We start from the raw sequence: 10,724 nt of genomic DNA, 5'->3' as shown, positions 1-10,724 counted from the left end.
TAAGACAATGACTGCAAGTTTCATCAGTAGATATGGAACCCCGTTTTTCGTACAAGAGCATAATAGCTTTAATAACCTTTTCCCCACTTGGTGGGGTAGTGCTCAAAGCTACTTGCATTGCATACACAAGTAATTTACTTCATTTCCCTATTACTGGAATGTGGGCTTTTGCCATATACTATGAGACATAAAATCAGCATTTTTGCAGGTCCATGTTAACAATATTGACATGTAGTAAAACATTTCAATTCTACAAAAAATTGTTAATTTATTAAAATGTGTCTCAGAAAGCAATGTATTCTGTTTGTATTTATTATCGTTAGAAATAAAAGAGGTAGAAAAAGGTGGATGCTAGGGCTCTTGTTTTCTTGCCACCCCTTCCCCAGATGCCTCATGGCTCTGATGAGTCTGAGAATTACTGAGAGTGTGGTGGTAGAGGTGGGAGGATTTTCAGAAGGGGCTTCTGAAGCTGTGATGACACGTCCTGCAGTATAGATTTCAAGGTGGACATCCTAGTCTGAAAGAATAGAATACCTGCTGGACTTCAGATGAGTCATAGGTGGGGAGAGACCTCCAGGCCCTGACTGAGCTAAGAAAGAACAGACCAGATATACATGAGACCCAAATGACAGCAGCAGAAGCTCGCTGAGTGTACAGGGCCAGGCACCGCTTCACTGGACACCCACCCTCAAAGGACCAGCCAGCTGCCCGGACATAACCTCACATGCCCAAATGCTCTTGGGGTGGAGCTAGGGAAGGGGTCAAAGGCTGAGAAGGAAAGTGATACAATGGGAAGACTTTTTAAATGTTTGTATTGGACAAATACTCCCTTAATTCCAGTTCCTGTGATTTTTCCTTTCTGGACAGGCCTATTTTCTGCCATGTTTCTGGTTTTTCTATGTGATGAGCTATAATATACTAAATGACCGTGGCTTCCAAGTCTCTCCTAGTGCAGGAGACCCTGCTCGCTCCGCCATTTGTCATGCGGCAGACCCTGCTCTCTGTACCGTGTGTCATGCGGGGCGGCCTGCGGGGTCTCTGGTCCCGCTCCCCACATAAGAACGCAGGACATGGTGAGGCCAAAAAGGAACACCCACGGAGCCATAGATAGGGGAGTCTTACCATTATAGTTTCACTGGTGGCACTATAGTCTCATTGGAGGCTGGAGTCACACGACCTGCAACCGGCTGTCCGCTTTTCTGCCTGCCAACCCACCGACTGACTCGACTGGACTCTCGACTCCCCACTCGACTCCCTACTCTACTCGACTCCCGCAGTGGCGGCAGTTACATCTGTGGCTAATGGCTAACTGGTTACAGCTGATGGCCAATAGCTATAGCTGGCCGCTATCTACTACCCGAGTCAGCACCCTTCTACATGAGGCCGAGAGCCTGGAAACTGCTTTCTGGGACTCTGTCCCCACACTCGTCTAGACTACTGCTCAGGTTGAAACAATTCCTCCTTGGAAACCCAACCCTTGAAAAATCAACTGTGGATTTATCCCCTGTGACTATATAAGGCCAGTTGTCTTCTCTGAATTTCTGAGGCTCTCTGGTTGTGGGGACAACCAAGAGTGCAGTTTCCAGGCTCTCGCCCTCACATGGAAAGGTGCGCACTCGGGTAGTAAATGGCCATCAACTGTGATTGGATGGCCATCAGCTGTGGCTAGTTGGCCATCAGCTTTAACCAGTGAGTCATTGGCCACTAATATAACTGCCGTGGCTATGCTGGCAGTAAATGGGGCCTAGCAAGAGGATGGTGGCTGGCAAGTGGGGATTGCAGTTAGCACGGCAGATTGCAGCTAGAAAGTGAGGTTGGTTGGCAGAGAGAAGCAGATGGCAGGCTGCGGATCATGTGGCTCCTGCTTCCTGTGTCCAACCCAGCCATCATCGAGAATATAGTGGTATGACTCCCCTATCTAAAGCTCCGTGGGTGTTCCTTTTTGGCCTCACCGTATCCTGAGTTCTTAATGTGGGGAGCGGGAGCTGACACCCTGCATGATACCCTGCATGACACCCCGCATGACACTGGTTCTCTCTCATAAATCCTTGGTCCAAACACTGCTCCAGACTTCTTCCCTTATAACCCCCAATTCTCCACGTGCCTTCAGCTTTCTGCAGTTTGCCCACAAACATTGACTCATCTCCTTCCCTTTAATCCCCCTGGGCAGAAGCCTTTAACAAAGTTTATTAAAAACATCGAGGATATTTTAGGGACTTGGCCTGTTCCCAGATTTAGGATGCTCCCCTAAGTTGGAGGTCTCCTCTCTCGGTCAATATCTTAATACTCTCAGGTCCACGGAGAAACTTCCCTCTTCAGTCTATTAAACAGGATGGTTAACAATCTCAGTCTGATGCTTTGGCATTTTAAGTTCTTTCTCTCAATTCTGAATTTACCCCTTCCCCCACTCCCTCAATGCAGGAGGAAAAAAAAAAAAAAAGAAGCTCCTCATTGACAAAAGTTAATCTCTATACTTACAGAAAACAAGTTGATAAAAGCATTTCTTGTTTGTCCTCTTTCAGTCACTAAGGTGTACTTAACATTGTGCTACAGGCTCTTATACCTTTACAATAGAAGATACAAAACAGGTTTTGTCAAAAACTATTTGTAGTAATTTAGCCAACATACAGATCTTAATTAATTTATATGTATATTTTCCAGAGGAATAATCCTAACTAGGTGATACTCATCTCACTAAATGAATACAGAGTTTCAAAATGATAGTGTATTTGAAGTTTTGGAAACTATAAAATAGTGAATTTTTAAGCAGTGCACTACTAAACCAAACTACCGAATGAACATTAATTAATTAAAACTGCAAACTATATTTTAAATAATTTTATAAAACCCATCTTTCCAGGGTAAAGTTTCTTTGTACTTACTGAATTTTTTAATTTTAAAGACTTCCATAAGCTTAATGAAACTAAACCTAAGGTAGCAAAGTAATTTTTCATGAAAAACTCAAGAAATCTGTGGGAGCAATCTTAAAATAGGATTTAGGCATAAATATTAAACAGATCGTCCTAGTATGTATAGTGATAGATTCCACTGCACCTGATAAATATTCTTGCATTTCTTCCAAGTTCAGGCCTTGTTGAACCTGATTTTGCTCCAGTGGTAATTAGTGAATCTTCCAGGGGAAGTTAATTACCCTTCCCTAACCCTGACCAAAATATATGCTATAAAATGAGTGTAAATTCTTTAATCAAGAAAAGCCTTTCCCTGTAGGCTTTCCAGATTTAAAAATCCAATTAACCTTAATGTTTTCCTTTAAGAGATGAACCATCCTTTTATGTCATGAAACATTAATTGGAATTCAAATTTTTTATAGTTCTTTTTTAAACAACCTTTTAATAAAGCAGTTCACATTTCTCTTACAAGCCCAAATTAATATGCCCTCTTATTTCTAAGAATTTTTACAAAGAAAATTATTCAATAGTTTATAGCATCTAAATTTCCATTGATACATGAAATATTGACTCTGAGCAATAAATTTTGTAATGGGATATCTATCAGGAATATAGAGTGTCAGGCAGTGTTCCGCAAACTTGTTTCACAAAATAGATCATCTGGGGTACCTGTCAAAAATACTGAATCTAGGATCTCACTCTTGGAAATTTGATTTAGTCGGTGCTAGACTCAAGTCCAGAACTCGTGTTTAGCAAATGCTGCAAATGATTCCTATCAGTGAGCAGACAGGAAACATACTGGGGTAGAGATTGAGAACCCAGCTCTGAAGTCAGAGCGGTCTAGTTTGAATCTCAGTAGTCCCATAGAGACTGATTTAAAAGCTGTAGAAGCTTGAGCAAGTTAACTTAAACATTCTGTGCCCCCGTTTCTTTATCGGTAAAATTGGGATAATGGTTATGCCTCCCACAAAATGGTGTGAGAATTTAATCAAATAATGCATGTGACATACCTAGCATGGTGCTTGACAATTAAAAATGTTCAGTAAGTGTCTCTCTTTTTTCTTGTTTGATTTCAGCAGCAGCCGTCTTCCCCTAATTCTCCAACATTCTACAATTAGAGATAAAATTTTAAGTCTGAAAACTACATAATTCTACCTTGGCAGAGGGAATTGACAGGACAGAGTAAAATTTTACTTAATACAGAATTTAGCTTTCGCTTGATCCTAAACATTCCCTCTTATACTCAACCATGAGCTTCTCATTTATTCATTCAACAACAATTTCTTGAGGTCCTAACGTGTGCCATCACTATACTAGGCTTGAGGGTACAATAGCAAGAAAATCAGATGCGTTCCCTATTCTCCTTGAACTCGCTGAGTATCCAGTTGCTTCTGTGAAGTCTCTCCAGATTTGATTTTGCCTGATCTCTGTTGCTAACACTTTTGATTTGGCCCCATTTCTCTCTCTCTCTCTCTCTCTCTCTCTCTCTCTCTCTCTCTCTCTCTCTCTCTCTCTCTCTCCTCTCTTCTCTCTCTCTCTCCTCTCTTCTCTCTCCTCTCTCTCTCTCTCCCCCCTTGAGCCTTAGTTCCTTAGCTTCCACATTTGCCCAGATGAGAATTCCCTTTTGCTCTTCGACCCACAGCTCTCAAGTTTAACCATGGTTCCCATGGCTGATGCCAGACAGAGAATGAAGCCCAGATCTCCTGCACATAAATGAGCAGAGGGATCAGACAACCAAATCACAGAACCCTAGAGAAGTCATAAAATGGGTGAGAGCTCTTAGGAGTCTACAAGGAATTTCAAAGCTGTTGAGTATTTTATTTCACAAACTTCAATGCAGAAATGTGTGTGAATCTTTGAATGAAGAAAATTAAAAAACGTTTTTCTCAGTAATCTCCCAGTCTGATATATATACCAGCCCTATACAATGTGTCATCTTGGCAAACTCTCAGATATCATGCAGAGTATTACTTTAATATTTTTGCACCTGGTAAATTGGGTACAATTGCCATTTTTCATCAGTTCCCCAACCATACATCCTCATCAAAATAGCACAGACTTAAGAAAATGTGCAGAGGTCAGCTTATTTATATTTGTAAATAAAAATGGGGATGGTCAGTCAGGGAAATGCATAATGATTGCATAATGATTCTTATTAATAATTTAAGAGCCCTCCTAGATCCTGCAGCTGTAATTATTGCAGCATCAGGGGAATAAAAGGAAGCAGAGGCTAGTATAAATTCCATGTGACTGGGAATATAAAGGGAATCTGTACAATGCTGAGTCAGGACCTTGGTGGAAAGGAGAGGACTAAAGTATAGAAACCAGTGACTATAAGAGGAGTTAGATCAACAGCTGCTATAAACTGTCTTTCCTCAACCATGCTCTGTTCAGCCAACATCTCTGGGGTTTAGCGGGCTACACTTACATACAGCCAGGAGTTCTGAAAATCTATGTCTTTGTGGCAGGTGGAGGCGGGGATACTGTAGGGTATCTTACGGAGAATAGGAGGGATCTGGAATTAAAGGTTCTATTGAGTCCATAGAAGAGACCCTGAAATCCATGTGGCTGGACCCAAACTTCCTTGTTATAAACTTCTAATTTATCATAGTGATCTCTCTGAGCAGGAATGAGAATACTGCACATGAAGACCCTGATACTTAATAAATGAAAATGGTTTCTTCTTGCACATTCTACTTTGAGCACCTTAATTTATTAAACTGGGCTCTAGGTGCAGACAACATTTCTGTAGAGTAACAGTACCATAGTTTGAATGAAAAGGCACATGGCATTAGGGTGTTGCATAAAAAAGAGCCAGTTGGCTACCCCAGACGGGTCCTTGAAGGATGGCAAGACCTTGTTTGTATTAGTTACCTGTTGCTACATAACAAATTACCTCACATTTAATGACTTCAACCTATTTCATTGCTCGTAATTCTGCAGGTGAGCAGTGCTCAGCAGGCAGCTTGTCTTTGTTCCACATGGTATTGGCTGGAGAGACACACCCAAGGCTGGAGGCTTCACGCATCTGGTGCCTTGGTGCTAGCAGTGAATGGGATACCTCGATTCTCTTCCATGTGGCCTCTCTCTTCATGAGGCCTCTTCCATGTGGCCTCTTTCCTCTAGGGATGCATTGCCCAATATGGTAAGAACTGCCCGCATGTATCTATTGACACTGAAAATTAATCAAAATTTAAAAAAAAATAAAAATGTAGTTTCTCAGTCACAAGTCTCATTTTAAGTACTCAATAGTCGTGTACGGTGAGTAGCTGCTACATTGGACATTGTAGAGTATTTCTGTCATAGCAGAACTTTCTGTTAGAAAGCTCTGCTCTAGGGCCTTTTCTCCAAGTGGCCTGTTGCCAGCAGGATAGCCTCCACTGCTTTTCATGGTCCTTGATTTCTCTCTAACTGACATCAGAGCTACAGGGGCTCAATACCTGGCTTAGGATGACCCAGACACCACGTCTACATTCTATTAGGTTGGTGCAAAAGTAATTTCAGTTTAAAAGGTTAAAAATAATGGCAAAAACAGCAGTTACTTTTTCACCAACCTAATATGAGTCAAAGCAATTCACAGAACAACACAGATTCAGGGGGTGGGAAATAGACTCCATAGCAAATAGCAAAGATATATTGTAAAGAGTGCAGAAAAAGAGAGGTAGGATTCACTGGGTGCCAGTTTTAACAATTTACCACCATATCAAATTCAACTGTGAATTGTCTCTAGACCATGAGTACTCACACATCAGAATCTGACCTCTTTTCAGCCTCTTCTCTATTCACTAGCTATCTTGCATTCCATGCTCTACCCATGTTTGATAACCATATTCCCTCAAACTTCTGCCTCTCTATTCTTTCTCTCTCCTTTACCATTGCAAGGTAAAATTATGCTGTAAGGTAAAAATTGCTTAAATTCCACTGTCAAACTTTCTGATCACTCCCATGATAACACACTCAAAGTTTTGCCTGTCTCTTGCTTTGTCATACTTACTTCACAAAATCAAAACTTAAGTGATCCGACGAGAACTTCTATAAAAACCCACCACCACCCACATCCACTCACCTGCCAGTATCTTTATCCATATCCTCTCCCTTCCCCTTTTCCACAACAGATGGATGAACTGCTCTTGTGCCCAATCCCTACCTGTGAGCAGATCACATCTCCTCTCACTTCAGCAACTCTTGCTCCTTTCACCTTTGGCATTCATTTCCCCATCTTTATGGATCATTCCCATCTGCAAACAAATATGTTGATTCCATATACCTTCCAGCAACTGCCCCATGTCTCTGTATGCATACATTTCTTCTCTCAGGCTTTTGCTAATCATTTCACCAAAACTGCTTTTGTCAAGACCATCAGTAGCTCTTGATACTCCTTTTACCTCAACTATCCGCAGCTTTTTACCCAGTTCATTACTGTCTCCATCTTGACATACTTTCCTCATGGAGCTTCCAGAACTTCACCAGCTTCTGGCTTTCCTTCTGCCTCACTTCATCTCATTCTCTTATGCTTATTTCTTCTTTTCTCCCTGAGCTCCTAAAGTTAGAGTACCCAGGGATCAGCTCTTAAGACTTCTTATCTACTCCATCTACAATAACTCCCTGGGTGATCTCATCCAAGTCAAAGATTTAAATACCATCCATTTGCTGATGGCTTCCAAACACACAGTTCTAATCCAAACCTCTGTTGAAATGTGTGTATCAAAATCCCTACATATGATCTCTTGCTTGATGTCTAATAGACATCAAAAACTTAAGATTTCCAAAGCGAAACTCCTACTATACTCTCTTATAACCCAGTTACTCAGTAATGTTATTTCTATCCTTCCATTCCCTCATGCCAAAGGTTTCTGTAGCCACTCAACTTTTCTTGCTCACCACTGTGTCCCATCTATCAGGAATCTCTGTAGGCTACCCCTTTGAAAAATAACCAGCATCACTGTTTCCTCTGCCTCCCCCTGGCCCACCATCATCTCTTGTATGGATAAATGTAATAGCCTCGTGACTAGTCTCTCTGCTTCTACTACTACCCCTACAGCCTGTTCTCAACACAGCAGCCGGAGAGATACCATTAAAATACAAGGCGGTCAGATCGTTTCACTCTTCTGCTCAAAACCTTCCACTGGCTCCAAATCTCTCTAAGAAAATCAAAGCCCAGGCAGTGGACCCACTCCCTCTTATCTCTCTGACTTCTCTTCCTTTCCCCTTCACTCACTCACCACAGGCTGTTCCTCCTGAGGGCTTTTACACTGGCTGCTTCCTTTGCTTAGGATGCTCTTCCCCCAGCTATCTACATGGCTAAATCCCTTCCTACCTTCTAAGCACAGCTCAAATGTCACTTTCTCAATGATGCTCCCTAATACTGTTTAAACCTGCACCCATCCCCCTACCCTTAAAGCCTCCAACCTCTCAAATTCTGCTCTTCCTTTATTTATCCCATGGCATTGCTCATCTTCTAACATACTATATTTTAGGTCTCCCTCTAATAGGCTTTAAGTTTCCCTAAGGCTGGATCTTTGTGTATTTTCTTTCAATGATATATCTCAGTACCTGGTACATCATAGGTGCCTAATAAATATTTGTTGAATAACTAATGAGGTTTTAGAGACCTGCATATTTATCTGTACCAATATCAGAACCAATGCCAAAACCAATTTAAATGTATTATAGAGAGGTTTGATAGTCCATGTTAACTATTCCAGGTTATGAAATTATCTACTGAGGGTAAGTCATGTAAGGCCAGTTCCAGAGCAAATTGTCAAAAAAGGTTAAATACCCTTTTCCCCTCTGCTAGGCTTCCCTCCTTATCTTATTTTAATTACCTATATCCTATTTAAAAAACAAACACACACACACAAACTGCTACATAAACTAACTCCTGCTAATGTAGTAATCTATAAAGGCTTCAAGAAGGTACTAATTCCCTTCACTAGGAATACGGTGTAGGGAGCCAGAGGGCTCTATCATTAAGTTATTTGGCATCTTCATGGCTCAGTTTCTTCCACTGAAAAATGGGAATAATAGAAGTGTCCTCCTCATAGGATCATTGTGAGAATTCAGACACAAAGCTCTGAGTAGTGCCAGGGTTAGTTTTTATTACTGAGCCTGTTTCTAATTAGGAAATTTTAAGTTACGTATTTCTTTTCAAATATAATTTTATGTCTTTTAAACCTAGGATGTAGATAGAGAATAGTATGAATTAACCTAATTTTTAAATAGTAGCTTTGCTCAATGATCTAAAAAATAATTTTATACTTGAGAGTAAATAAATATATTACATTATGCCTAACATGTACCTGCTCCTTATTTCATTTTAAATTTTCTGAGGCCAAGAACTGCTCTAACTAAAAATTACAGAGGTCCCTAAGTACCTCACAGAGTACAGTCTATCCTGTGGATGCTCCACAAGCATTTAATGATAACATTTCAGCATTCTCGAAAACAGTACTTAATATTTTGTTCTGGTATCTTTTGGTAAAGTAAATTACATTGTTGACTATCATGTCTGTTTAGTAGTAGAGGCTGCATATATAAATGACATTTGCCAGCTTAAATCCATTTAAAATCACAGATTCAGCCTTTCCACTCAACAATTTATCCCTAAAAGACAAGATGGACTTATAGCTCTGTGATTTCATAGCTTACTGGATTTCTGTTTGATTACTGTATTGATTTCATTTTTTAAAGATGCAAATATGTGTGGCCTACTTGCTGAAATGTTTTTTCTTAAGTGGAATAAAATTCAGGGCACAGTTTTCTTCCCCTTTTTTGGTCCCGGTTTCTTTTTAACCCAGTTAAAAAGCAGAGCAGAGAAGAAACACCTTCTACCTCGGCTGAGTCTTTACCGCCATATGATACTCTCAAGGCATGCCTAACCCCAGATCTGACCCCTGACCTGATATGGTAGGTGACTTCATAGGAACGACTAGCGTGTGCCAAAAGAAGAACTGCCACATCGTAGGTCATCTACAAGCTACCAGGAATCTTTTGATACGATATCCCTAAGGCTTTAGGAGAGAGACTGCACATATCGGGGAGTCCAGCAGGAGGAGAGGTAAGTCACTAGGCGTCTTTTTCACATGCACCTACAGACTTTGGGGCTGTCAAATAAGAGACAGTAGAATTAAGAGTCTCAAAGAAGTTTGTTGTGTGTTTTCTGCGTGAGGTAGAGGGAAGCAGCTTTGGCTGCCCCACCCTCTGGGAGCTCTCCCGGCACTCTGTACAGAGGTGTAGAGATGCATTGGGGCAGGGTTCAAATTTCCACTAATCACATTTAAGGGAAGCTTATCTAGAAAAGGGGGACTATAAATAAGTAAAATTAAAATATGAGGTTATCCTTTCAGGAGCCTTTGGTGAACACTAGGTCTGCCTCTGACCCACCAGGAGCAATAACAAGCCGTGGGAGTGAGGCTGATAACAGTGATCATGGAAGTGACAAGGCTGATATTAGTGACACAAGCAGCAAAATGGCCAGTCCTGCTTCCAAGATGGAAAGCAAAGCAAAAAATTCCCATTAAAGCTCTGAGACATAAAGCATAATAGTAGGTACTTCACATACATTTCTCATTAAGCATCATGACCCTAATTACATAATATCATAATTTCCATTTTATGAGTTGAGATGAGTAAAGTGAGGCGTAGATGGTTGCATGTATTGCCTGAAGACATACAACTACCGTATTTCCCCAAAAATAAGACCAGGTCTTTTATTAATTTTTGCTCCAAAAGACGCATTAGGGCTTATCTTCAGGAGATGTCTTATTTTTTCATGTACAACAATCTACATTTATTCACTTATTCATGTACAAAAAT

Source organism: Rhinolophus hipposideros (genome assembly GCF_964194185.1).
Source record: "Rhinolophus hipposideros genome assembly, chromosome: 10".
Taxonomy (NCBI): Eukaryota; Metazoa; Chordata; class Mammalia; order Chiroptera; family Rhinolophidae; genus Rhinolophus; species Rhinolophus hipposideros.
Note: the sequence above shows the minus strand (reverse complement) of the source record.